Here is a 22,445-nt window from a genome sequence, read left to right as displayed (position 1 = left end):
TTCCCCCCATAGGAAGAATGACCCCAGAAGTCCCAACTGCATGCAGGACTAGGGATAATCCAGGCAGAATTTTGTGGTGTAACTGCCTGAGACAGGCCTGAGCCATGTGGAGATGCCATGAGGTGATCACAGACCAGTTCTGGGGTGGGCATGCACTCCAGTGTGCCACCTGCCTGTTGCTGGGACAGTGAGAACCTGGAGCTTTGACTCCTGTTCCCAGAACTGTTACTAGCTCAGTGTGTCAGGCTGGAAGTCTCTGTCACCCCTACCACTCCTCTACATCATCTGCCATCCTGTGGCTTTTTTTGTATTTATGGAAATTATGGAAAACCAGAGCAGCTTGGCTATATTAAGGATTTCTAGGTGCTCAACAACAGTTGTGGTATAATAAATTGGGCTAACCTGCCCATGCAAGGGGATTTGCATACATTCAAAACTATTTCTGCATGGACCTACCAGTTCTGCAGAGCCTGCACAGAAGGTCTGAGATGCTGAGCTTGCTCAAGACTCTCTGCTTGGCACAGCATAACCCATATTCATGGATTTCTGCATAGGGAATCCCACATAGAAATATAGGGAACTCAACACCTAGAGAATCAACTTTTTGCTTTAGAGATCAAAGGTGAGCAGGTGTGGGTTTTTTTCTTTTTTTTCATTTTATTTTTAGGCATAGTGATTTCTAATTCTCCTCTTAACTTCAACTAGGGTTGGAAGTTGAAAATCTGCTTTATCATTTCTAAACTAGACATGCTTATATATTCTGGTGATGGGGATGCTGCAAACACCATGATTATTGATATCTTACAGTATCAGCTGCTAGGAGGAAAATTAACTTTATCCCAGCCAAAACCAGGACAAGTTGTTAGGTTTAACCAGCACATTGAAGGAAGGAAGGAAGATGTAGAGTCTTCCTTCCTTCCTGTGAAGGAAGATGCTGTAGGGTCTTGTGCATGAACCTCTGCAAGTGTGTACATGGCCCATTGAAAGTTCCCAGAGTGCAATCATTACTGCACAAAAGACACAAATAAAGCTACTTGTCCCTTGCAATTTGCAACATCTCTGATGTCAGAATTTCAGCAGTATTGTTTAACCCAAGCCCCCTCAAAATTAGCAAGAGATTCTTAATTTTAGTTACATCCACAATTCTTGACTGACTGGAAAAAATAGTCCAAATTACAATTTAGTCAAAGCAAAGTTTCACCTCTCCCTAAGTACCCAGTACTTATGTAATTTATGGTTTAGAGCACAGAGAATATCTGCCCATCTTTCCTTTCATGGAGGAAAGAGCACTTGATTATTTCTGGTAGTGGGAAATGATATGAGATTGTCTGTTCCAATTGCTGTAGGGCCACCCCAAGGACAGTCTGCTAACAGCCTGTCACTCTGGGTAAATAAACCAGCTTGGGAATGGAAAAATTTGCCCAGCCTGCACAACAGTCCAGATGTGTCCTGGCTGGAGGCAGGGACAGACCTCAGAGGCTTTGTCCCACGTTTTCTGCGTCTCCAGCTATTACAGACTTTCCTGTGTCATCCCTGGGAAGACAGCTGGCCATGTCTTTTTAGGCCCAGTAAAGCAAAATTCCTCATGATCTCCTCAGGAGCAGCTTCCAAGCCTTCATCAGGCTTTGTTGCTTCATCTCATCTAAGAGGCTGACAGAAATACAAGGCTCAGTCTAAACGTACTTGAGGGCTGTGGCAATTTTAGCAATGGTTTAATTAGCTGAATGAGGCTTTCTGTGTCAGACATGACTGCAGAGAAGTAAAATGGGAAGGAACTCTGGTATCATGAATCCAGAGAAGTAAAATGGGAAGGAATTTTGGTATCATGACTCCAGAGAAGTCAAATGGGAAGGAATTCTGGTATCATTACTTGCAGCACCTCAAGGCTTTGGCCTTTCAGAGGATGTCAGTGATGTATTGTTGAGTCTGTTAAAATGTTCTGCATTACAACCCTGAGCCCACCTGTAAATGTATGTTTGAGGATCTGATTTATGCAGAAAAGTGCCATGGGATGTCAGGCACTATATATCTGTATTTTACATAGGATGTGTACCTTTCCATAGATCCTGTGCCCTACAGGATCAAACTGACGCATAGGCTCAGAGATCGTGGTGCCTGCTTCCCTGTGCCAGTGCCAGGGGTACAGTTTGTGTCTCTAGAATGATGTAAGATCACTATATGAAAAGGCAAGCAAAGGCACATAAAAATGGCAAGATTAGGGGAGAACATGGCCAGAAAGCCACAATCCAAGCATATCTATAGTTTTCTGACCTAATCTTATGATACCTTGAGGTTCTAGAGGTCAATATCGAGTTTTATCTGAAGATGAACCTCAGTGTATTCTGTCTGCAAGTTCAAATGGTGTCAGTAAGGAAGTCAGAGTTATTTTCTCTGTTCTTATAGACCAGAACCTGAGGCAAAATGACTTATTTCAGGTTGCTCAGAGAGTCAGTAGTGGAGGCAAGATGAGAAGCTTGGTCTTGAGTCCTAGCAGAGGGAATGCAGAACAGCTCATCAGAGCCCAGACTACAGGCAGGGATAAAATCAGCCTCAAAAAAAGTTATCAAACTAAGTTCTGCTTTTGGAAGGTAAATTAATCCCCCCCACCACTTTTATTTATTTTTTCTGCAGCCTGAGGAATGAGCATGTTTTGGATCCAACTGTGTGACATTAATCACTATATGGAATATTTGAGCCAAAGGTCACCCACAGGGGGCCAACTATTAACATATGGGATTTATCTGTCTACTTCTTCCATAAAGATGCAGTGTGCTGGATAATCAAACTTCTGAGTGCCAGCGTGGAGTGGAGTTTGGTTTTTTCCACTGCTCTTTGTGATTCGATCCAGAACCATTTCCTTTCACTGTATGCTCAGAAGGGGAGGAAGCAAAGGTGGCATCCTGATCTTCATTATTAATACACAGGAAAACTTGGAGGAAATCCCTTTTATGCCCCTGGCTTTGTGTAAAGAAAACCCTGCAAGCTCTGAAGTCATATTGTTCAGCTCCTATATATATATATATATTCATCTATGTGCATAGCAGATGTTTCTTCAAATACTGAACTGATGTTTCTGCAGAATTATGGTATGGAAAAACATTCATAGCAACCTGCATTCCCATTGATTTACTTCTATTAAATTAAAAATCTAGGGGAAAAATGACATTTAAAGTGGCTAGAGAGTAATAAAGAAAACCACAGTCTTCTATGATTCAAGTCAGGGCTTCCCCACATTATTTGGAATAAAAATCCTGGTGTGCAGGCAGCCCTCAACTCCTGTTTGCAAAGGGGAGCAGGAGGACACAGGGAGGCATTTTCCCCACTCTGAGTGAAGAAATTACACAAAGCTAAAGAAATTCTGAGGAAGGCATCTAGCTGGAGCTGGTCAGGTCCTGCCTTGTACAACCACCAGAATCACTTCCAAAGCAACCAGTCCAATTCTAGCACAGAAATTCAGGGTAGGAGGCACAAATCCCTCTCTGAGGGTACTTTCCTCTTGCCCAGCCTTCATGACCTGCTTAGACGAGACGTCTGCTTGCAGACAGCCAAAACTAAGCAAGGGGAATCCCACAGCAGCTGACTCCACTTGTGTCTGCCCTTGTAAAATACTCCACTTTGTTTCTGCTACAGTAAAATTGTTATTGCTATTATTTAAGGTTATAATGTGGTAACACTCAAAGGCCAGGTATGGCTCAGGCACAGCATAAAATGCCTCACAAAGAGGGATTTAAATTAAAGGATGATTTTGCTTTTAGTTCTGCAGTTTGACTAAAAAAATTACAAACAGCAATAGGCAATTAAAATACATAATATTTGATTAATGAGATATCAAAATGCCAAAGTACATATTACAAATGTCCTCTGATAATCATATGATAGAATGTCTATACACTTTTGGCTATAATATTAACAAGAAGGGAATTTTTCATATTAAGTATTTCTAGTAAATCATTCTGTCTAAAGTGCAGCCAGTTTATTATTTTTTTTTAATTCCAATACACTGCTTTTAATTTAAAGTAAAATGGTAATGTTTTACATTTATATATTATTTTTCATCTAGAAAGATCCCTGAGGCTTTTTTGAGTGTTTCTAGAGTTTCAGTGCCCAGAGTGCTGGGGGCAGAAGGCTTGTCATGAGTAAAATGCAGTTGTGGCCACATTTCTTCATCACATGAACCATGGACTGTAATTTCCATGTGGTCAAAAGGCAAAAGGCACCTATGAAGTGCCTTAAAGAAAGAACAGGAATTCCAGGAATGTGAGTGGCTCACAGATGGGATACAGCGCTGATCACCGGTGTGTTCCTCTCTCAGGGGCTGCAGCTGAGCTGGACTGACTCATCCCCTGCCAGGGGTCTGAGGTACCAGGCAGCTCTTGCACCAAAGCCAGGCAATGTGATGACTCAAATTATCCCTCGTGAGGTGTTTGACTCAGAGCTTTCATTTGATCACTGTCTTTTATGAGGAATTAAGACAACAGCATAACAGCTTGATCTCAGCCATTGCTGGTCTTCTGGTGTGTCCTTGGTAAGTCCTTTCAACTTTCTGCCCCTCACAAATATTCCCCTTTCTCACTTCTGTCCAGCAATATTTTTCAGGTCTGGATATGGCCATGGCAGCTTAGGGGCTGCACAGCATTACAGTAATTTCACAAAGCACAAGATAATTCTGTATGTGTGTGGACTTTGCTAAATCTGCATCTGCCAACGATGCTCCATAACCACACACTTAAACTGAATGTAACTCTGGAACAAAACCCCATGAAAAATGCCCATGCTCCCTTTGACAAGCCATGGCAAGAGACACAGAGTTTTTTGTCATTTTGCCTGAGAAAAGTGTTACATTCCATTTAAAGGTGTGGATGTGCAGGATCTGCTGGGAAGACCATACATATGACAACAAAATAGCTGTCTGAGCTGAGGAAGGGTTGGGAAACACTGAGGTAATGTGTCAGATTTCAGAGCAGGGACAGTTGCCTGTGCAGTGTCTAAGGCAACAGAGATAAATCTTCATCAGGGCTACTACAAAGTGTCTTTAGAAAACAAATTGTTAATGCTTGCATACAGAAATTGTATGGAGAGGTCTGTAAGGTCAAGATAGGGAAATCCAGCATTCTGCTGGCCTGGCAGTTAATTTTACTTCATTGCAAAATTTTGGCCGTAAACTATTTCCCCCTCCCATGCTTCAGACAGAGGGTTGCTCCCAGACCAGGGAACTAATCAATATTTATACTGCCTCATTCATTCAGGCACATCATTTTACCATATTTATTTTAAAATAATCAATTTTTATGAGATTTTCTCCATACAGCGTCCATGAGCACCACATAGAGAACAACCATATCTCACAACACTCCTGTAAAGGAAAGCGAGCTGGGGAACGAGGCTGCCCATCACCAGGGCTGACACTGTGGACATGGACAACACAAATAGCTGTCCAGATTGCCATGTCACAAGGGACTTTTGGAGCAGCATTTAGTATTTTTTAGCATTTCATCTGTTCACTGGACAGCTCTGATTGTGTATGCAGGTGCTTGGCAGTGGGCTTGAACTGAACCAGATGTGCCAATGGCCACTGGTGCCCTGGATTTCATCCATTTCCTAGGTTTCAACCCGGCTGCCGATTATTCCTAGCGGAAGAACAGCTGCACACAAAGACCTGAGCAGTCTTTTAGTACACACCAGCACTCCGGATTTCAGTCCTTCCTCATGGAAAACCTGTTTCTCCGACTCACTGCCCTTCCCATCCTGGGGCAGAGGGTTATTTGGGATAAATTCGGTGGAAATAGCACCATCTACTGAGCACCCAAGACTCTTCCTGCTGGGACCTCTGGGGCTAGGGGGTTTTGCAGGGGAAGGGTCTGCACAGCCCAAGGGATGCTGAATGTTCAGGTCCTCAAATTACTGAGCTGCCCAGACCAGGCTGAAGCTTTCCATCCCTGAGGTGTCTCCAGTCGCTGTGCTGTGATACAAGTCATCTGTTTTGAAGAAACGCAAAATAATCCCAGTAATAAACACACAAAAGAAATCTGTTTAGTCCCAGTGTGTACCCCAATGTAAACATACATTTCATCCCCAAATGCCTTTGTTTGGGTTCATTCCCAACTCTGTGCACGCTATGCCGTGTCCCCGATATTTTCTCATGTCCCCATCGTGTAGTGCTCCCTCGGAGACAGATTTTGGGTACACTGAAAACCTGTTGGCTGGCCGGCCGTGACCTCCTAGCCTTTAATTTGGATGGGGACCTTAATTTCTACAGAATGAACGGTGAGAGCATCCACAGGAACAGGGCTGCGGGATACGGGAAGGAAACAGTGAGAAAGTTACAGAAAAAAATCTTTTCCATGGGAGGAGAGGTGTCTCCCGAAGGTGAGCCCCGGCAGGAGTTTGAGAACACCCGTGGCTGCCCCACGCGCCTTGTCCCTGCCGGGGCAGCGCTGAGCCCGTAGAGCGTAGCCCAGGCCGCCACACAGTCCCAGTTTTCCCGCTTTTCTCTCGGGATTTCCCCCCAGCCATCCCCGCCACCCCGGATTTTTCCACGCCTGACAACAAAGGAGGCGGCGGGGCGGCCGCGGCGGTGACTCAGCGCCGGGCCCGCCCCCGGCCCGCCCCGGCCGCTCCCCTCAGGCGCGGCCGGGCCGGCTCCGCGCGTGTGGCGGGGCCGGGCGGACACTCGGCAGGCATCGGGCGGGCGGGCAGGCAGTGGCTGCTCCTCTCCGTCCCTTCTCGGCTTCCCTTGCCCTCGTTCCCCGCGCTGCCGAGCGGGCAGAGCCGCCCCGCCGAGGTAGGTTCTGTGTCTGCTCCGCACACAAAGGCGCTGGCGCGGAGGGACGGGATATCCCAGCCCAGGGGGGGCTGAGGGACGGCGGCTCCCGGGGAAGAGAGGCGGGAGCGGCGGGTCCCTGCTGGGGGGGCACCCGCGCCTTCCTTCGTGAAGGGAAACACGGGGAGTTCGTCGTGGCTCTGCATAAATTAAAGGGGGAGCAAGCAGGAGGGTGCCCCGGGTGTGCGGGGCTCCGGCGGCGCTGCCGCCTCCCGTGGGTGTCCCCGGCTCTCCCCTCGGGTGTTCGGTGTGTCCGTGGGGTGTTCGGGTGTTCTTGGGGTGACTCTTACAGCCGTGGGGGCACCCCCATAGAAATGCGGGATCCCTGGGGGAGTGGGTAGTGGTGGTCGGGAAGAGGAGTTGGAAAAGCAAATTAAAATGATAAATGTTTTATTTCCTATACGTGGTGCTATGTGAAATGAGCGTTCAGAGCAGCTGAACTTCTGGTGTGGACAGTCGATGTCTTCTTACAGATCTTTAAACCAAGTAGAAGCTGGGAGCGGCACAAGCCCCGAGGAGTTCTCTTGTGCTCCCACCAATCCCACCTGGGTCTGTCAAACTTTCCCTCAAGGACTCTGGAAATTCAAATGTCCAGGTTTTCCTGTGCATTGGGTTTAAAGGCTGTGAAGCTGGCCAGGGAAACTGCACGGAGAAACTCATTTTGGGGGTGCATAAGAGAAAAGGGTGCAGTATAGGAGCTCTGTGTGCCCGAACTACTTGTTTGCTTCAGCCACTGGATTTTTTCATAGCTTAATGAGTTCTGGCATAAATGGATACTATGCAAATGTGGTGTTCGGCCGTGGCTGCCATTGGAGCAGATTCTGGCCCCGTAAGGCCAGGGTATGTTTGTGGCAAACTCGAGAGCGGCAGAAACATGTGAACTGTGGGATTTTGTTGGGAATTCACATGGCCAAACCAAAATGTAACAAAAGGAGGAAAAAGATGTTTCTGTGTGAGCACAGTGTGGTCGCAGGGTATAGTTTGTGGTGGGAGTATTGTTGAATAACTCTGGCAGTGGAGCTGCTCAGCGTTGTGGTACGTCAGTGTGTGCTGAGTGAGTTCTGTAGCACCAGTCAGGACATTCAACTTTCCTTGACTTGGCAGAGGAAGGTGGAAGGATGTTGCTGAAAATGAGAATGATTGCTTGTGGATCTGGTAGGCAATTTGGGAGGCATTTAAACTGTCTTTAATTTCCTTGTGATATGAACAGGACGCTGGTAATCTGTTGCTTTATTGATGGATGTTTTCCTATGGACAGACAGTGTGTGCTATGAATGTGCTGGCTGCTTGTTTGGTGTCAGGGGTATTTGCTTAGGGACAGTAAACAATTGCTGAGCTTTATTATAAAGAACCACAAATTCCCTATATCTCCTGAAACAAAGCCTTTTTTGTCTTAGTGCAACTGTGGGCCAATTTCATGCTTGGTGTAGTTCCACTGATGATGGTGGAGTTTTGCCAGGGATGGTTTTGGCAGGTGAAATGTCACTTCTGTGTCCATAATGCTCAAGAGTAGTGTCACTATATTGTCTTCAGCACTAAGTATTGTTAATTTAAATGGCATGTTGATGTTCCTGAAAGTTAGAAGTGGGAGAATCATCTCATCAGGTCCTCATGATACTTTCCCACTTGCTTTCTCCTTTCTGCTTCAGATCTCACAGCCCTTAATTTATACTCTTCCTTCTTTTTCAGTCTTAGCATCTTTTTTCTCTCTTCAAAATTTAGAAGTTTCTCTGCAGTCCAGTTCACCTCCAGGCATTTAAAGGCTTTGAGACTGTGTTGACCCGTGCACTGCCCCTGCACGACTGGGTAAGTGAGGAGCTCCGTGGCAGCTGCAGCTGGGAGATCTTTCTGGTGCTCTCCCTCACAATCAGATTTGTGTGGTGCCTCTGGTCAGTGCCTTTGCTGAAGTGGCAGATTGTTTGTCAGAGTCACACAGTGGAACAGCCTGGCTTGATACAGAGTGATAGACTGGCCTGGGGCTGGGGGAGTCTCTCAATTTTTACACAGCTGCCCATACTTAGGGCATTGAGAAACTGGTTTTTAGAACATTCCTTCGTGACTTCAGTAAGGACAGGGAAATTACCTAAAAATTGGGGCAGAAGGAAAAATGGGGGAAGAGAGAAGGAAATAATCATGTTTGCTAGCTGTGGGAAGAAGAGTGGAACTGTTTAACAAGTAATTTGCTCTAACACAGCTTTTGCTCTATCAACGTTTCAAAGAAAATATTTTATTGAATAAAGCTATGTTATCTTTGTATGTGGTTAGCAGTATTAAATACATGTGGCCAGCTCTTAATCTGTTCTGGGACTGTGGTGGTTGTAAGCAGAGCCAGTTTCAGTGCTCAGCCTCTGCTGAGCCCTTTTGTATCTGACATCCCTGTGCTGTACAACTTTGGATCTGTTTGCATCTCATAAGAACCCAAAGAGGGCATGTCCGACACAGCTCAGGGCTGATGCTGTTCTGACACAGTATCAAAAACCAAGATACATGCACATCTCACTGTGAAGGGGAAGAAAATGCTCAATGCTTCTTCAACTTCAGTTATTGTTCTAAAGTTTGCTCTGGTTTGGCCAGACCTGGGGTGTTTTTCACTGTCAGTCAAGTATGGTTTGCAGCACAACATAATGTGCAAAGAGCCTGCAACTCTTCTGTGTTTGCTTAAAAGGCAAGTCAGGGGTTTGATGTTTTGTTTTGACATAAAACAGTGGAAGGATTCAGATGTGGAAAGAGAATAGTTTCACATGCTAACCTGTACATAAAGCTGCAAATTTGATAGGAAAAACCTATTTTTACAAGAAAGATAAATGATCTGTTTAGAACTACATTTATCAGTGATACTTCCCATGTCTTGCATGCTCTTGCCAGGCTTATCTCTTGGAATGCTTCATTTATATTAATCCTTCTAAAACCATGCTGAAGTGGAATACCCTGTGTTCCCATTGTGGGGAAGACACTTCCCCTTTGCAGATGGGGAATAGGATCACAACCAAGAAAATGAGTTGTCTGTGACCACACAGGAACTGTGTAGTGGTGGAAGAGCTTGAACTCATGTGTCCTGAGCTGTTGGCTACTGAAATGAAAGTATTGCCCCTGCCAGAAGGAGTGGGAGAAGAGAAGAGGCACAGCCCAAAAGGCACAGTGTTAAACTGGTTGGGTTACCTGGCTGTGATGCACTCACTGGCTGACTGCTCTTCCATCACAGCCATGCTGGTCTCTGTTAGACTGTGGGAAACAGGGGGGTTTTGTAGTGATGAGTTCTTAAAGAGAGTCAGCATACACAGGAGAGAAGAGAAAATGGAAAGGGACCTTTTTCTTCTCCTTTCTCTACCTGCCCTCAAACAGTGGGTGCTGTTTTTACAGATGGGTCTCTGGCTGGGTCTTTGGGGAGGTCCTGCATCTGTCCCACTGTACAGTTGTGTGTGAGCAGGAGGAGACTTTGCAGAGCCAGGTGGGTGAAGGCAAGGCCAGACTGCCTTTCTGTGACCCCAGCAGCTGGGTGAGGTGGTCTGAGTGCAGATCCCCACCCTGAGAGACCAGGCTTGTGGTTTGTTTTTTTTTTTAATTGTTTTCTAAAGGGGTGGCTGCTCTTCACTGTGATATGCACAGACACTCACGTAGCTGCTCTTCTGACCTGGCTGCTTTTCTGCTTTGGCTTGTTGGTGTGAAGGGCTGTGGGTGTTGCATGACAGCAGGGAGTGGCCTGTGGCAGTTCTCCTGTGGCAGAAATCTTTTGGGGCTGTATGAGCAGGGAGCACTTTATTGCAGGTGTCTGCAAAAAGAGGAAGGATGTGGTCTTTTCTTCCCTTTTCTGTGTAACAAGCACTGCAGCTTACCTGCTACCCCTGTGCTCTGTCACTTTGGGAAAACTAAAGTAATTTAGTTTTTTGTAATTTAGCTTTTCCCTACAGTGCTGTGTTTGGTGCTTGATGGTTACAATTGTGAAGTCAGTCCTGTTTGTCACTTTGGTTTCAAAAGAACTTCTGTGCTGACAGGCTGCTACTTGTGCTAGGCCAGGGCTGTAAGTTTTGTGCAATGAAGGGTGGGACTCTCACAGGTGGGAGAACAGTGTTTCCAAGCCGTGGCTGTTAAAGAATAAGTTGCAAAGATTTTGGAGCATTTGGGGGTAGTGCTGTCTGCTGGTCTGTGTCATATTTTAAAATAACTTTTGAAATCAGTATTTCCTCCATGGATTTAGCCTGTGTAGCTGAAAGGGCAGGTTTTGTGGTGACTTGGTACAGTTTGCTTGTAGCTGCAATGGAGTTTACTGGGTCTTTAGCAGGTCTTCAGCTTGCTTAGCTGGGACAAGAATCCCAGTTTTATGATAGCAGCAGGGAGCACAAATGCAACCTTTGCCTTGTTTAGCTTTATTTATCCTAGAAGCAAAACTCCTGGATTTGCTTACATTTTTAAAATGTTTTTGACATCATGAAGGCAGAAGGTTGCTTTTTGTGCACATAGATGCTCCTCATCAAGAAAGAAACAGTGCAGTTATTTAGGAACAGTGGGACAAATCCCTTTCATTTAGATGAGCTCAATTTCTTTATTTTTACATTTTTACTGCCGTTTTTGGCAGCATGTGTGCTTTCAGGATGAGCTGTAAAACCTCTGTGCAGTCCTTTAGCAAATCTCAGCATTTACATTTACAGCCTCTCTGTGTGAGCTGCATTGGAGTCCTGTAGAGAACTTGTGATGACAAAGCATGAAAAGTGCTGCTGCTGTGAGGGGTATTTTAATATCCTGCAGAACAACCTTGTTGTGGGATAGATCCTGTGTTTTACCTTGTACTGGGGAATTACCTGTCTTCTAAGCTATAGAGCTGAAACCCAGGAATGCTTCTGAAGGAGGAACTGCCCTCATGCTTGGCTTCATTTGAAGCAGTGCCTCTGCTTTGTAGTATATTTTTTTTTTAGGCAGGAGAAACTCAGTCTTGAAAGTGTTACTCTATAAAGGGGAGCTCTCTTTGAGCTTCTTTTCTTTATTTGATGATTTAGAGCTCTCCTGTGCCCCTTGGAGGATGTCCAGCTCCCTGTGCTTGTGCCCCCTGGTGCTGAGTGCCTCACCAGGCCAGCAGTGTCTACCCTGAAGGGGAGGCAAGCTCTGCCCACCAAAGGTATTTCAGCAGCCATGGCATTCAGTGGGCTGGCAAGAGGAGGATGATGATGGCAAATAATAGAACAATTCCTTTCATTCCTTGCCTGTGCAGTGAGTGGGCATTTGTCAGACCTCATGTACATACACAGGCTTTTTTTTGTTCTGGTGCTAATAATAAATGGAGTTCACAGCTCCGAGTGGCCAGGATGAGAAGTGGGTCAGGACCATTCGTGTGTGCATAACTGCATTCCTCATCCAGGCCAGTGCCTGTGCTGCATGCCTCTAAACAAGCTGGGAAGATCTCAGGGAAGCTGGAGTTTGTGCTGTCAGCTGGGTGGAGTGCACCTCTAGCTGACTGCAGCACTTTGGGACAGGGCTCAGAGTGAATGCTCTGCAGTAGCTTTGCATGTTAGGAGGACCACAAGGTGCAGCTTCACTGTTTAGAACCTCTGAAGAGTGAGGAGTTTAAGGCAAAGTAAACTTTCCTCTTCCTGGCAGGATGACTTGCTGAGCAGCCCTTTGAACATGTGCGCTGCCCTGCTATTTCACTGAAATATCTCTGCTACCTCAGTTTCCTCTGAAGTGTCACTGGGGACAAGGATGACTTGCTGAATGTCTCCTTGCATTGCTGCCACATCCTTCAGACTTGCTGCTCCTTGTTGCCCTTCAAGGAAGAGTGGGTGCCTGGCCTCACCCTGAGATGCAGTTTGGGGCTTGGCTGGTAGAAGAAGAAAACCAATTTCCATCTGAAGCCACTGGGATTTGTTGAGTTTGTTTTTGGAAAGAATCGGGAGGAGGAGTTTCATTGGCTTATGATTTATTTTATGGTTCTGTGCTTAGGGTTTTTTTTTCATCCTAGAGCTTTTTGAGGTTACTTGTCCTTGAGGAAGATCTATGACATATCAGGCAAGCTGTAATAGACTTGTTTAACTCTCATAATACCTGGCACATCACTGCTGCTTCCTGAAAACAGTCTGTCAGAAATTTATACACAAGTCTGGATGGGAATGGAGGAAAAGATAGGGGAAAGAATCATGGTAGTTTTGCTATTTTCATTGTCTGGGATTGTTTTTTTGGTATCTAAAAGTAAACCAATCCTTTCTTCCAAGCCTCAAATACATTTGAGGCCATCCCTGTCTAACATGCAGAAGCAAACAGGTGCTGGGGTGTGGGATCTCAGCACCTCAGGACTGATGTGCTGAGTCACCGAGACCACCCTTGGGGGGCTCGGAGGTTCTGGAATGTTGCCAGAAGTGTCTGGTGGCTGGACTTTGATCCTGCAAGGGAGACGACACCTGTATGAGGATGGGAGGATTTCACTGGGTAAATGATGAAGGGATAAGTTAATTAGAGTGTGAAACACAGGGTTTAGGATTTCTGTACAGGGGGGTCTAAAGAAGTAAGATGGAGGAATTGGGGCGTGTCCTTTCCTTCTTCTTTTTAGCCTCCATCTTCTGTGGTGATAGTGGCACTTCGGGATTGGTTATTACTAAAGGTGTACTGGTCAATAAGGGTGAAAGGTATTGGGGAAAATAGGTAAATATTGTATACGTAATTTTGAGTATAAAGATAGGTGACCGCCCCGGGGGCTCGCAGTGTGCTCATGGCTGGCTGCTGAGCAGACCTCTGTCGGGCTGAGAGAAAATCTTTTAGATAAACAACTAATAAACACTGAAGACTGAGAAAACACCTGAAGCCTCTTTTCGTCCTTTGGAGTGCGGGCTGTCCAAGACCATCCCGAGCCTTTCCAGCCGAGACAGTGACACTGGGGGTTGTACCCAGGGTGTTGAGGGTGTGGGCAGTGGGCTTTGCCACACAAGGGGGTGACCTTTGGAAGGTGAATAGGAATGGAGGAAAGGACAGGGAAAGAATCATGGTAGTTTTGCTATTTTCATTGTCTGGTATCTAAAAGCAAACCAATCTTTTCTTCCGAGCCTCAAGTACATTTGAGGCGATCCCTGTCTAACATGCAGAAGCAAACAGAGAAGACAGAGAAGGCAGAAGCTGTGTGGAGAGCCTGGTTCAAGCATGGCTTGGAGAGAGAGGCCATGAAGGTATACAGCTGATGGGAGGGTGAGGGGCAGCTGTGAAGCAGCAGTTCCCAGGCTTGATTTTGTAGATGACTAGGTTCTCAGGCACCTTTTCTGTGAACAGAGGGATTCTCAGACAGTCTTCTCATAGCAGTCCTTGGCTGCTCTGGGAGCAGATATGAAGGTTTTGAGAACTTTTCATATAACAGTGAGAACACTAATTTTGGTTTCAATAAACAACCACGGGTATTGTAAACAGAGGGAGGGGTTAGAGTTTTCTCTGTAGCCTATCGTGAGCTCAGATTTTGCAATATGCATGAAGTTAATTAACACTATTATAAAAAGTGACTGATTTGATCAATAAATCGGAGTTGATGCTGATCAACAACAAAGATGGGTCGTCTCCCTTCGCTTTCAACAGTGCTGGGGGTTGTACCCAGGGTGTTGAGGGCGTGGGCAGTGGGCTTTGCCACACACAGGGGTGACCTTTGGGAGGTGAGCATGGCTTGCCTTGGCACTGTCCCACTGTCTCCTGTGTCCTTTGTCATGGTGAGCAGCCAGTGACACAGCCCCTGATCAGAAGGGCTCAGGCACAGGGAGTCTGTGTGTTCTGGAGGGGAGCCCTGGCTGTGAGTGGTTTGTTACCACAGATGGCAACTGTGGGAGCCAGTGACTCTCCAAAGGCAATGTTAGCCTGCCCATTACTATTTATCTGTTTGTTCTTTCAAGTAGAAGAAGGCTGGGCAAGTCATAAACTTCTTACACAAAATATGAGCAAATATATTTTTCCTTTTTCAAAAAATACATTGAAAGCAAACTTTGGAATTCAAGAAGGTAATGTCTCTGAAGAGCAGAAAGCATTTATCTCTTGGTGTGAAACTAAATCCTGATGAAAAGATTTAAAAAATATTTTCTGAAGTACAGCAACTAGAAAGCCAACCTTGAAGCTTGACATGAAGCTTGGAGTTTGTGAATGTCTGTGCCTGTGAGTCTTAGGTGGAGGATTTAGTTTAAAAGGTCCAAGCAGTGTTACAGATGCCATTGTATCACAGCTCTCTTCTGGGGAAGCTCCAGTCTGGGTTCTGGGCCTGTCTTGCTTTGTCTGCAGGTAATGGCTGATTCATGTGGGTATAAAGAGGGAGAGGCTAGAGGCATCACCTGGCCATGTTATATTCTACATCCTTTTCCTAATTGGGCAAAAGTGCAGTACCTTCCAAGTTTCCTCTATAAATCTAACTTACTGAGTGTGCAGTGACTGCTTTGGTTTTGGTTTGTTGGTTGGGGTCTTTTTCAGTGTAGTATGTAAGCAAAATAAAATAAATTTCCTTGTTTGAGGATTTGAGGACAAGTTAGCACATGAAGTTAGAAAATAAGTGTGCCAACTATTGTTTTGTTTTCCAGTGGCCTGAGGGTCCTTCCCACTTATCACTGTTGTAAAGAGACAGTCTGACCTGAAGAACTTAACAGTTTAAGTAAGGAAGAGTGTGTGAATGGATATTAAAGACACAAAAAGGTGAAGCATGTTGATGTGAGGGTTGAAGTGGAACAAGTTTTCTTGCAATGAATACAGCTGCTTTGATGGAGAGAGATTTTTACCTAAACTTCCACTATAGCATTATGTACCTGTATAAAGCTGCTTCATTGCTCATGTTTATTGCACTACAGGAGGAAATTTTAGCACTGTAAGCTGTTCCAGAGGGTTCTATATAATTTTAAGGTAGTTAGGGCCTACTTTTTCTCTGTAGAAGCCCTAAAAAGCATCTCCTCAACCTTGGTACCTATTTCCAGGTAACTAATAGGATCAACAGATCCAAGACAACGTGTTCCTTTAGCTAAATGTAATCCATTTGCCAGCTTCAGCCAAAAATACTGCAGAGAGGAGAAACACTGGTCTATATAGTAAATCTAATTTTCAAAAAAAGCAGGGCTTAATGCAAGTTAGACCAGTACTTTTTTCCTAGAAAATTTCCAAAAATGTCACTTTAATTGTGCAGTTTTAGAGCAGAAGACTAAAACTGGGAGCCAGCTCAAAAAGCCGAGTCAGGCAGGTCAGTGATCCTGGGATAACTTTTTAAAGGAACTGGGAGAAGAACTTCAGGATGGGGAAGGAAAAATCCAAGTCCTGGGGGATTTGCATGTTGTGGCAGTGGGCCATATGGATACCTAAGCAGCTAAATTTTTTGCTCAAATTGTAATTCCTGTGTCTGTGTAGTCTCTTCCTCATCCCCTGCCATGGTTTCCTGTGGCTGAGTAGTTCTTCCTTCTCCCAGAGCTGTCCCAGAGTTGTTAGCACGGGATGGCTGCAGGCAGGGGGAGGCTCCTGTTCCTGTGGTACTGAAGTTGAGGTGGCCTCAGTGTGTCACATACAGCAGCTTTGAGATGGCCTCAGTGTGTCACATACAGCAGCTTTGAGATGGCCTCAGTGTGTCATGGACAGCAGCTTTGAGGTGGCCTCAGTGTGTCACATACAGCAGCTTTGAGGTGCCTCAGTGTGCCACATACAGCAGCTTTGAGGTGGCCTCAGTGTCTCACATACAGCAGCTTTGAGGTGCCTCAGTGTGCCACATACAGCAGCTTTGAGGTGGCCTCAGTGTCTCACATACAGCAGCTTTGAGGTGCCTCAGTGTGTCACATACAGCAGCTTTGAGGTGCCTCAGTGTGCCATGGACAGCAGCTTTGCCCAGAAGGATGCCCAGGTTTATACTGCTGTGCCAATTAAGATCTCGGTGTCTGGTGTACAAAATTCTTCATTGCTGAAGCATCCTCATATCAGCTTTCAGTAAAGTTGTTTTCCAAGTTTTAGTTTTCATTCCCCATGACAGAACTATGAAAGGAAAAGGTGACTGGTTGCTGGAGAACAAGTGATGTCACCTGTTCTACTCTCCTGTGGATTTATTTTGTATTGATGGAAGGCTTTGTTTTGATGCTTAATTCTTGTGACTGACAGCATGTGGTGGCATACAGGGGAGTGCTGCAGTGTAATGCCTGTTCTGTGCACTAAAGTTTAGAATCAGCTTTAAAGCAGAGGAGTGTGTGCTTTCAAAGACTTTATTCCTTCCAACACTGAAATTGGAGTAATAAATCAAATTGGGCATGGCATGCATTGATAAAGTGGTGCTTTGTTAAATGACTGCTCTAAGGGATTGTTTCAACCCCTTCCTCCCATTTTAGTATTGGATCTTAATCTCTTTATTGCAAGTCATGAGCACTAGTAGAATTAAGAATTAAAGTTTGAGCCAGTGGTATTTATTCCTGTTTTATCTCTAATAGTGGAGAATCCTCAGCTGATTTCCTGCTCAGATTTGATGATTCACAAGGCTTGAGGTTTATCTTTATTTTATTTCCAGAATCTCATTTTGGTTTAGGGTATTTTCCCCTCTAATAGGAAGCTGATTAATTGACTGGTAGTTTATTTATTTTAGAAGTGCAGATGTTTTGCGTGCGAGGAAATCGGGCAAAGGTTGGATTTAGAAAGGCTCAGATTAACAGACACCAGTGAACAAAACATTGAATATCACAAAAAACTTATTGCTGTAAAAGCAATGACATAAGGAGCTCTTACTCCTCTGTATTTTCCCCCAGGAAGAGGAATGGAAAAAATTCTGTACTATAGTATTTAGTCATTCAGATTCCTAAGATTAAATGTCTCTGTAATCAATGCACTCTTTCTTTTTTTTTAATTTTTTGTTACACTATCATAATTAGGATGCCATGAACTCAGCTCAGGGTTGCATGGTTTGCTACATGGGAGGCTTTTCAAGAACTGTAAGAAATGGTCTCCTTGAGGAGGGAAAGGATAGGGAGTTCCACAAACCATTTACAAAAATTACAACCATTCCAGTTAAAGTGGGTAAACTGGGTAATTTTTGCATAGAATTTTATAAAATGGTGTATTTTAAGAACTGTGTCAGGGTAAACACATCTTTCCAATATCTATTTAAAGTACATAAATATTTATTATTGTCCTTCTTTTACAGATTAAGAAACAAAGGCAGAATTGGCTTGCCTAAAGCTATAACTAATTAATACAAGGATAGAATGTGAACTTGGGACTTTGAACTGAGAGAACAAACAAGATGAAACACTGCAAATAGAAGCATAATGAAAAGATAATATAAACTTTATATTTCAAGCATAAACTCACTACCCCAATATACAAATCATCCTCCCATAAATGCCTTTAGGCAAACAAGCAGCCTGAAAAGCTGTTTCTCACTGAAAACAGAATCTGTTTAGACCAGATCATTTCTTTACTTGCCAATTTTGTGCATCTAGCATTAAGCTTGTTGCTTCTGAGAAAATTCCTGAAGACAAACTAGAATTTAAATTAAATTTTCAAACAATTTGAGTTCAAATGAAGAGAACCAGGCAAATTTAAACTTCATCATGAAAAGCTGCAGCAAAATCATGCTTGAAATTTCTTTTATTTTTCTCCCAGGTAGATGGTTGGTGTGAGTCAGCCAGAGCACTTGTACTAAATGTGGGAATGGAGCTGACTCAGAGACAAGTGATTGGCGTCATTTTATGGGGTGTCATCAACTGCAGCTTCTATAAATGTCAGTTTTTCCTCTGTCTTGGTCAAATGTTAATTTTCATTGCAATTTTGACTGAACATAGCAGGATTTTTTTTTTTGTTTTTTGTTTTTTTTTTTTTGTTTGTTTGTTTGTTTTTTTGTTTTTGTTTTTTGGTGTTTGATGAGTTCCCTGGATCACAAGGGCCATCCATAATTAGTTTTTTTAGGGGAAAGGATGGTGGATCTTCAAGCACAATTCTTATTTCTCTGAACTGCATGCCCTTGAGGTGATAGCATAGACATGGTCACTGCACCACTCCAGTGTTTGTGCATTTTGGAATAACAGAGTAGTCCTGTAACAGGGTTTGGGATTTCTCTCCTCTTTTTCTGGACATTAATTTGGAAGGAATTTTGGAAAGAATTCATTGCAGTGGTTTTGGTAAATGCCTTTGTGTCACTGGTGGAAATTGAGAGATCAGGAGTTTTTACTGGCACTTCTGTACAACTTTAAGCAATTTCAGACTTCCAAAATGATTTTTTTTTCTAAACATGCTAAGTTAATAGCAGACCGAACATTTCTTAGTTTTCTGAGTTTCTAAATGCCTTCTGTACTGGATGTTGTTTGAATTGCATTCCTTTGCCTGAACTGTCTTGTTTGTTCTGGTGTTTGTGATTCATTTGAATGTGCACCAGCCAGCACCTGAATAATGGAAAACCTAAAGTAAATAAGTGATAGTGCCTGCTAGAGAATCAAAAGGTTCTACAGTGAGCTGTGGTGATCTTTAGAACAATTTAAATATCTTTCTGTAAACAAACTGTTGAATGAAGAGTGATTGAATGGAAGCTGAAAAGGTTGAATCATTCAAGTTTGGGACACTGGGAGTCGAGTCTAAATTTAAGTGTTATTACTTTGAAGTCCTTAAAAGGGACTATAGGGCATTCTGAGAAGGGCTTTCTTTACCTCTGCTCAGGATTTATAATTTAATCTAGGGTTTGGAGGATTAAACTGGGTTTATTCTCATTGCACCAGAGTTAGTTTACTCCCATATATGGCATTTTTTAAATGTCAGTGGGTTGGGGTTTTTTTCCTTAAAGTGAAAGATGCTTTAGAATTTAGATGCCAGTTCTGTAGTTAACAACAGGAAGTTTGTAAAATGACTGGATGTGGTTCTTGAAAGATTCTGAAATATTAATCATGTTCATTACATTGATGTTGGTATGTTCTTCCTCATAGAAGACATATTTGTATTTTAAACCTGAGTAATTTTGGCTTCTGGGGATTTTTTTGTTTTGGGGGGGGCTTTGTTTTTGTTTTGGGTTGGGGTTTTGTTGTGTGGGTTTTTTGTGTATTTGGTTTTGATTTTTTTCCTTAAATGTGCCCCAGAAGCCAGAACTATCTTCCAGGACTCCTACTTTCAGAAAGAATGAGGCAGGTGGGTACATTAGAGTAGATCCTTTCATCATGTTTGATAAATTTTGAAAGAAAATGGGTCAGACTGTAACATTAGAATGTAAAGAAAGTGAAATATGAGATAACTAGAAAAACAAGGTATATCTGTTTGTACCATATGTATTTAAACTTTCTGTCTGAGCTGCATGAGATAAGCTTGTGTGAATCTTTCACCCCATCATCACAAACGTGACCTCTTCTGTGTCACATAACTGTTGTCATACAGTTCACATGTGGTCAGTGTGGTGGTACTCCAGTTTTGCCTTCTATAAACCTTGGTTTTGTTTTTCTGACAATTCATTTCCTGTGGATTCAAATTCTTTGTTTGTTTGTTGTTGTTTTTAACATTCTGCCAAAAGCTGTTACTTGAAATTGTCTGGCGGTGCTGGACTGAAGCTTGGCAGAGCCTGGACTCCTTCCATTGCTCAGCCACCAGTTTACATGAAGTTTAGGGGAATTTCATGGAGGCTTCAGACCCCTTAAAAATTTGGCTGCTACTGGCCAAAAGTTATGGGGAACATTGCATATGCACACTTATGTTATCATACAAGAAATATAAGAAAGTTGTTTAATGTATTTCCTGACCTGGCTCTGTATTTGCTTCTGGGTTATGGAACAATTTCCCTGAATGTGTTTTTGCAGCCTTGCTTTGTATCCAGGGAACTCCCTGTGGGTTTTACCAGAGCCATACTGATTTCATGAAGATGTGGCCATCAGAATGGCATCCTAGAGTTGTCCTGTCTCATGTTGTAAATGCTTTGCTACATGGTTGCTCCCTCTTTAGCAAGGCTGTTGTGCAAGCAAACCACACTGATTTCCTTCAGCATTATCTAACTGGCAGTTTGTGGGTAGCAAGTGAGGAACAGCAGATAAAGATTTTGTTCTTTCTGACTTTCTGACCAGTGAACCACATGAAATTTTGTAAAGCTGGAGGTGGGGAAAAAACCCAGTGTGTTTCAGTCACGTTATTTGGTTACAGCTGTAAAGGGTATTATTCATTTATCACTTCCTTTAGAAGCTTTCTGCAACTGCATGAGCTATTCCTGCAATTCAGTGACATGTGCATCACAAAGGCTTGAAAACTGGAATGGATGGGAAACTCCTGTTATTTCACATTATGTAGTTCTAAACTGGCTGCAGGCCTTTGGGTTAAAAGCATTGATTTCAGCATAGTGCTGGGTTGTATCACAGAGGAGATAAAAGTTGATTTTACAGGAAGTGGAAATTTAGACACGCTAGTATAGAGCTCAGTGAGCCCACAGTGAATATATGTTGGCTGCTCAGAGATCATATCATAAAGCAATTTATTTGTATCAGTGGCCTGTCACATCATGTAGGATCAATCTTTCCTTTAATAGAGAATACTTATTAAGGAAAGCTACTGCAGACCTGAGCTTGCATTCTAGCTGTGGTATCTCTGTGGGCCAATAACCACATGTTCTATCTGGTTTTCTTCCCAGTGCAGGGACATGCCTAGTGAGTAACACATGAAAACCAAATATAACAAGGGTTGATACATTTGGCCAACTTAGAGAGTATAAGTATCTCATTATTTTTTCCTACTTCCTGCCTTTTTTTTATTTGAAATGCAGCTATCTAATTTCTTTTTAGCAGCCTAGGCAAGGTTCTTTCCTATTTCATCTGCAAATTAGTCTTTTTATGTTGAATGATGAACTTTGTTGTTATTTATTTTTGTGGTAGCTTTTTTACTTGGCTCTTGAAGGAAGTAACAGTTGTTTTTTCTTATTTTTTGTGTACATCAAGGAAGATGAGGGTTACATTCTACAGGGGAGGAACAAAGAAGGACGTCAGAAATGCACCACTTACCACTATCAATAAAACTTTAATTAACTAAATGCTCTGTCTGGCTTCTTGCCCATGTAATATATAAAATTCAGAGGGATTCTCCTAAGTCATTATTGCTGGTTATCAGAAATACTTATGTTTCCATTTACAGTAAAGCCTGAAGAATAATTGGTTGACAAGTCTCAATATGCAAAGGAAATTTGGTTATTCAGGTTATGCATTTCCCTACATTTGCATGTTTACACTGGTGTGCTGAACAGTTGCCTTTATCAATCCAATCCATATTTAAAATTGCCTTCATATATCCAAAGTGTGAGTCCCATAGCAGGATCCCTGCTGACATTCTTGTAAGGTCTGCCCAGGGTTTGTAGCATCACAGATGAGTTTGGGTTGGAAGGGACTTTAAAGATTATTTACTTGCAATTCCCTGCCACGGGCAGGGACACCTCCCACTGGAGCAGGTTTGGTCAGTGCCCATCCAGTCTGGCTTTGAGCACTTCCAGCATCCTCTGGATTTGCTGCAGTATGAGGGATTCCATCTGCAGGAATCCTGGAGAGGAGAGCTCCTGGTGAGCAAAGCCTGTGCCTTTAATCTGGTTTCTTTTGTGCCTCCTCCTGTGCCATTAACCTGGTTTCTCTTGATGTGATGTCTTGCTGCAAGTGCTGTTCACCACTCAGTCAGGATTTAAATTGTCTGAGCAGGAATTGGGCAGCTGGGCTGCCACTGCAGATGG

At 43.6% G+C, this 22,445-nt stretch overlaps 1 protein-coding gene across 1 annotated transcript in view; it reads left to right on the top strand.

Moving 5' to 3' along the window:
* The first annotated feature begins 6,644 nt into the window (after positions 1 to 6,644).
* Positions 6,645 to 22,445, top strand: part of FAM107B (family with sequence similarity 107 member B) — a 61,515-nt gene continuing 45,714 nt past the window's right edge. Inside the window, exon 1 of the mRNA XM_059472418.1 lies at positions 6,645 to 6,781. The gene's annotated coding sequence lies outside the window, so the exon portion shown is untranslated. The remainder of the gene's footprint in view (positions 6,782 to 22,445) is intronic.

The sequence above is a fragment of the Ammospiza nelsoni genome, chromosome 5, assembly GCF_027579445.1.
Source record: "Ammospiza nelsoni isolate bAmmNel1 chromosome 5, bAmmNel1.pri, whole genome shotgun sequence".
Taxonomy (NCBI): Eukaryota; Metazoa; Chordata; class Aves; order Passeriformes; family Passerellidae; genus Ammospiza; species Ammospiza nelsoni.
Note: the sequence above shows the minus strand (reverse complement) of the source record. Positions and strands in the feature narration are given on the sequence as shown.